This window comes from Copadichromis virginalis, linkage group LG3 (assembly GCF_057382275.1).
Source record: "Copadichromis virginalis isolate Kocher_CV1m ecotype Utaka linkage group LG3, C_Virginalis_male_GT1.1, whole genome shotgun sequence".
In the NCBI taxonomy this organism is placed as follows: Eukaryota; Metazoa; Chordata; class Actinopteri; order Cichliformes; family Cichlidae; genus Copadichromis; species Copadichromis virginalis.
The window spans coordinates 3,468,880-3,476,133 of NC_140620.1; positions in this window are offsets into that span (position 1 = coordinate 3,468,880).

Consider the following 7,254-nt stretch of genomic DNA (forward strand, 5'->3'; position numbering starts at 1 on the left):
TCGCAGGTATTTGAAGGAGTTAATTTTTTAATTCAGTTCAATTCAATCCTCCACCAGGATCCACCAGCATCTCCACTGTCTTGTATTAATCTGCAGTTGGTGAGCATCGCAGCAGCTGACACACTTCTCCACTGCACAGCTGTGGGGTTTTAAATTGGACTTTGCAGGTAAAGACTAAGTACCACAGTGTGATCAGATAATTTCACAACATATTGATTTGAACGGGAGATTAGTGTAAAGTGTGATTAATTCATATTTTACACTGCTGTGTAAGAAAAGCTTAAATTAACAGTGCAGTATTGAATATTACATAAAATAAACTGTATACACAATGCAGAGATGCAGAAATGTGTGGATGTAGCACAGAGCCATGGCTCAGTGTCTCACAGGATTAACTGTACTTTCACAAGTGTTCGTTTTTCTTACTGATTAAAAACCTCCGTTAGGCTGTTAGTTCTACACAAAGTAATTAAGCAAAATATTAAATTACAGAAAAGTGTTTTTCAGTTTCTGCTCAAGAAATTTCATTTATTTTACAACTACAGTTAAAAAAAAACAGAAGGTCTGGGTAATGAAATACCAGAACATTTTGTAATTTTAAATATTTATTTCTTACAATATAACTGCGAAGAGTCTTCAGATTTCTTCCTGAAGAAAGCGGAGATGTAGTCAGTGGGCTGCGTGTGGTCCGAGATATATAAATCTAGTCTAACAGCGTAACAGCTCGTAGCTCAGTGTTCCAACATTTAGAAGTAGCAGCTCAATGCGGTACTAACATGCTGTTAGTTCATTTTGTAAGGTAGACCCTACAATAATACATACAGAGAAAAAAACAACAATCATATGACCCCCAGAAGCACTTTGCCGACAGTGGGAACAATGCTGGGATGGCGCGGTGGGTATGATGTCACGTGGTGTGTGGAGGCGGCGGTCACGCCTGCCAAAGATCATCTGGATGGATCTTGATATCCCATAGTGCCAAAGCACGCAGGTCCTTCGAATGAGGTCCTGCCAGCTCTGGAAATTCACCCCACGGGAGATTTCCCCACGGGAGCACTCTCGTGATGACACCCTGTGTTCAGCCTTTGACCAAATGATAGAAGCTGATGGTCATGTGATGCACCCTGAACTGAAACTACCTGTGCTTCGTATTATTGAAAGGCTTTGCCAAGTGAGTCGAGACACTGGCATGGAGGAGACACACACCAGTGTACAGTGTTGCTGGTGAAATGATTTTCCAGGTAACTCATTATACAGCAATGAATAATGGCCCCATTTTATTGGCCCGGCATCCCTTCCAACAGCACCTTTGCACCTGTTACCATTAATGGAGGTCTTGTTTGAGCGCATTGGCATGGACCTCATCGGGCCATTTCACTGGAGTGCATCGCTTTGTATTAGTGGATTATGCAACGCGATACCCAGAAGCAGTGCTGCTGCCCACCACCCAGTTTAGTGCAGGCGCCATTTCAGGTCATCTACTGAGTCAGCATCCCGAAAGAGATACTGACTGACCAGGGCACATCCTTCATGTCTCGCACACTAAAGGAACTGCAAATTACTGGGTGTTAAATCTGTTCAGACTGATGAGCTGGGGAGCGGCTGAATAAGACTTTAAACTCCATCATTCATAAGTTCCCTCCACGGGATTTTCACACACAGTCGGACAGGGGAGGGGCCACACAGATTTATCACCTCAGCCTGCTGAAAGCATGGAGATGGATAGATGATAGATGAAGTGTAAGTGGAGCAAACTTTAACCTCTTTCCATGACAGAGTTTTTCTTGTATCCAGAGGTCCTGCAGCAGCTTCATATCCTCTTCTGTTTGACCCAGTTACAGACTGTGCAGGTTCAGAGGTGTCACAGTCTGTAACACTGAACTCTTTATGTTCTTTGAATGTCCTTCCAACAGGAGTTCAGTTCAGTTTTATTTATATACGTCAAATCACAACAGCAGTGGCCTCAGTGTCCAGACCTGCTGACTGTGAACTTCTACACTGATGCAGTTTCCAAAAGTCCTCCAAAGCTGAAGCTGCTGAAACAGAAGCACTGAAACCATCGCAGTCAGACTGTTTATTAACCATCAGGTGACTCGAGGACAAAATACTGACACTTTATTTGACTTGCAGCAGGAGAAATATGTCTGGGCTCAGAGTTTTATCCTCTGTGTGATTAAAGTCTGAGGTTTATGACACGTGTGTTGGATTTTGGGTTGATTAAGTTTTCACTTTTCACTTGTTTTGAGGACTCAGAGGTGAACAGCTGTTAAGCCTGTGGAGGAGTTTTTATGTGATGAGCTCTGATCATGTTTCAGAGAACAGCGAGCTTCAAGAAGCTCAGACATTTACGTGTCTGTGTTGGAGAACTGAGTCACATGACGTAAACAGCAGCAGCGTCTCTGAGGTTTACCATCGGTCACCTGAACTCTCAGAAAGTCCCCGCTCTCTCTGTGCTTTCACTTCCTGTTCAACCAATAGGAAAAGAGCAGCTGCTGCTGTGTCAGCTGTTACTACAGGCAGAAGTCTTTTATGTGAACGGCAGCAGAGACGCTCAGAGTCAGACGCTCTGCTGGATCCACACTCAGTCAGAGTTTAAGGCTGGAATGTTTTTAAACCAGTTTAACCAGTCTGACTGTCTGACTGGAGTCTGCAGGTTTGAGTCACATTAATAATAAACACCGATCCACACACAGTCTGAAAAGTTAAATAAATATTTAGAGCTGATTATTGCAGCAGGACAGCCAATCAGAAACAGCTGAGTCATCAGTTACTAGGTAAAGCTGGACAGCAGAGGAAGTGCTCTGATCCTTCACTGCAGTACAGCAATACTACAAATACACAATAAGTCCTGCATTAGAAACAAATCTACTTCAGCCGCCCTCGTCAAGCAATCACGGTGCACAGACTGTGAGATCATTTCAAACTCCTGCTCTGAAAATGTGGAATGTCTGACTCTGAGGTTAAGGCCTTTTTATTTGCCCACAGTGCTGCAGTGCATCATTGTGAGTGTCGTGCACATCCCCCCCTCCGCTAACTGAAGGAGCTGCACGACATGAACAACGAGCACGAAAATAAACACCCAAGCGCTGCTGTAATTGTTCTGGGAGACTTTAATCATTGTAATCTCCAGAAAAACGTGCCTTAACTTTGTAACCTTCCCCACCAGGGAGAATAAAAAACAGGATCAGTGTTCACAAATGAAATTTTTATCATTAGAGAAAAAATTACCAGTAATCATCCCACAGATGTAATATTATCTACAGCTACTCTTAGTACCATTGATGTTAAGTTAGACTCTTTATCTCCAATTGATCTTTCTGAGTTAACTTCAATAATTACTTCCTCCAAACCATCAACGTGTCTTTTAGACCCCATTCCTACAAAACTGCTCAAAGAAGTCCTGCCATTAATTAATTCTTCCATCTTAAATATGATCAACCTATCTCTAATGATCGGCTATGTACCACAGGCCTTCAAGCTGGCTGTAGTTAAACCTTTACTCAAAAAGCATCTCTAGACCCAGCAGTCTTAGCTAATTATAGGCCAATCTCCAACCTTCCTTTCATATCAAAAATCCTTGAAAGAGTAGTTGTCAAACAGCTAACAGATCATCTGCAGAGGTTTATTTGAAGAGTTTCAGTCAGGTTTCAGAGCTCATCACAGCACAGAAACAGCTTTAGTGAAGGTTACAAATGATCTTCTTATGGCCTCTGACAGTGGACTCATCTCTGTGCTTGTCCTGCTAGACCTCAGTGCAGCGTTCGATACTGTCGACCATAATATCCTATTAGAGCGATTAGAACATGTTTAATGATCTTCTCTTAATTACTGATTCAGGGCATTCTGCTGTATTAGTCTTATTGGATTTGTCCTCAGCCTTTGATATGGTTGACTATAATATTTTATTAACAAGGTTAGAATGTACTGTGGGCATTCGGGGCGAAGCCCTTAACTGGTTCAAATCATACCTTTTGAACAGGTCTTTCTCTGTTACCTTGGGTACTTATTCTTCCTCAACTGCATCGTTATGCTGTGGTGTGCCCCAAGGCTCTGTGCTTGCCCCAATGTTATTCTCATTATATATGCTCCCCCTAGGCTTAATCTTTGAAAAATATAACATTTCTTATCACCTCTATGCCGATGATATACAGATTTATTTTAAATTAGATGATGACGACATTGCTCCTTCATTGCACTGCTTCCTCGAGTGCGTGAGAGAAGTCAGAGAATGGCTTTCAGACAACTCCCTTATCCTGAACGAAAAGAAAACGGAGATTGTGGTGTTTGGCAACCATATCCCTAGGGGCCTATCAGCTGATACCTTTGGTTCCTTTGCCACTTCTTTCTCTGACTCAGTTAGTGACCTAGGGGTTCTGCTGGACAGCTCTTTCAAATTTAACAAACAAGTGTCCTCAGTAATCAAATCTAGCTTCTACCAACTGCGCCTTATTGCTAAGGCTAAGCACTATGTCCCTCATAAAGATCTTGAAAAGCTCATTCATGCTTTTGTGACTTCTCGATTGGATTACTGTAACTCCCTCTACTTTGGTCTTCACTCCGCTCTCCTTCACAGACTTCAGCTTGTCCAAAATGCTGCGGCTCGCCTCCTGACTGGCACTAGAAAGCATGCCTCTATCACCCCAGTTCTTATTGAGTTGCAATGGTTACCCATAAAATATCGCATTGAATTTAAAATATTGTTGCTCACCTTTGAAATTATAAATAATTTAGCCCCTCGTTATCTAGTCGATCTTCTTAGTCTACATGTCCCTGGGCGAGCCCTCAGGTCTTCAGCCCAATTACTCCTGGCTCAGCCTAGTCTTTTAAACGTGCTATACAAATAAAGTTGTATTTCCAGTCACCTTTCTCACTCACTATGTATTAACAGACCTCTCTGCATTGAATCATATCTGTTATTAACCTCTGTCTCTCTTCCACAGCATGTCTTTATCCTGTCTTCCTTCTCTCAGCCCAACCAATCACAGCAGATGGCCCCGCCCCTCCCTGAGCCTGGTTCTGCCGGAGGTTTCTTCCTGTTAAAAGGGAGTTTTTCCTTCCCACTGTCGCCAAAGTGCTTGCTCATAGGGGGTCATATGATTGTTGGGTTTTTCTCTGTATCTACTATACAAACACTGTTAAATGTTCAGGTTCGATGCCATATGTTAAAACAAGATCTAGAGTGTGATTAAAGTGGTGGGTGGGTTCTTTTACATGTTGAGAGAAGCCAATTGAGCCTGATAATACAGATACAGCCACTTTAAATAGCCGCCTCATCACTCACAGGACCATGACAGATACTTAGTGGATTCCTGATGGATTGCCAGCTGATTTGTTACTGTAATGATAGGGTAATGTCTTGTACATCCACCAGGGGGCACAGTGGTAATGGAAGTTAACAACCTGCTTACTCAAGTCTGGTGCTAATCTCAGTCTCTAATCACCTTTGCGATTTATTTTAATATTCTACGCTGTGAAAGGGACTTTCTAAATCCAACAACTGGTACATGTCCTGCAAACAAGTGTCCAACCTGCAGTATTTATCTATTTAGTTAAAGGTGGAAAAGCTCCATGTGCCGACAGGTAGGAGAGAATTAATAGTTATTAGCGTTCAACCTGGTCTGGTTGTGTACGAACAAGGTCTCTGCAGGACCTTTACACACAGAGAGAGCACAGACTGTCATCAGCATCACAGAGGATTCTTTTGTCACACATCAGGTGGTCATTCAAACAGCTCTCTGACCCCTACAGAAGGACTACAAACCCAAATATCCTCTCTGTGCCAGCTGTGGTTTTAACACACGTACACAGTATTCCAGGAATCACTGACAGGATGTCAGTTATACCTGTCTGTGAAACCTTCTTAGTGAGTGCTATTGATGTGATTTGGCCTTTAATAAAATTAATCAACGATTAAGATTTTTAGATTTTTACATTAGTGTTAAAATCCTGTTTTCAAAGTATTGTAACGATCCTTGAGGTGATTTTATTGTGATGTGTTCACTGATGTGAGTTACCAGAGCTGGACAGTGAGGTGTTCCGGTGGACCCTGCCCTGTTACCCTGTTAATAAACCATGGTGAGACCAAAATGTCTGCTGCTTGAGAGTCTCCATGAACATTACAGTATCCAGTAAAGGGTTAAACACTAAAACTGTTATTAACACATCTGCAAACTGTGTGACATCATGTTGAATTTATAGCACACTGTGACTAAAGATATGCAGAAGCAATTTCTACTTGATGGAATTATCTGACAGAACATGCCGTGTAGTTTATTTATGTCTCAGTCAGAAGCAGTTTTCAGTGCTGAGCTGTGTTCATGAAAACTCCGACATCAGAATACCAGCCTCTTTTTATCTTGATGTGAGATCTTATCTTAACTGTGAGAGCATGTACTCTGTTCCTTGAAACAAACTGAAGGTTTCAACAGACATAACAAAAACTAAATATCAAGTATGAAAACCTTAAATTTATGGAATTCACATAGTAGTATTGACTGCATTTAAATGGTAGCCTCCTAATGTCCCAGTTTAAGGAAGGCACCATGAGGTTGCTTTTGTTTGTTCCCTCACATTTCCAAAGACCCAGCTCAGCCGCCACAAAACAAACAGCTGGTATGAGTTACACGCGAATTAACCTAAATGGCCAAACAGGAAGTCCACAGCTGGATATTAGATTCAACAGGCACCAGTGCTAACCACCACACCACCGAGCTGGCCTGTGACTTGGCGCTATATAGATAAAATTGAATTGAATTTACACTCCATAATCACACACACTGTTAAACTAAACTGATCAAAAGTGCAAGGTTATTACAGTAAGCTAAAACTAAACCAAAACTAAAACCAGATATGAAAAAACATTTTAATTAACTAAAAGTAAAAATAAGAAGTGTAAGTAACTGAAACAATGTTGTAAGTTTTTTAGTAAAAAAAAACTTTTTCATCACTTGTTGATGAAGCCTGAATTTTTACTGAGACTCTGGATGTCAACAAGCCTGACAGTGACTGCTTTCAATGAGTTCTGTTTTGATTGGGATGCCTGTGCTAATCTTACCGCCGACACAATAATACTACAAACAAGCATTGAAGCTGATAAAAACTCATATCAGTCCCCTCTAAACACCCTCCACATGAACACATCCGTAGGTTTGGAACAACATGAAACCTTCCTGCAGGACAGTGGGGCTTCCTCAGTGTTTAAACTGGTTTAAACAGGTTTCTCTGACATCAGTAACATCTGCAGTGATGCAGGCA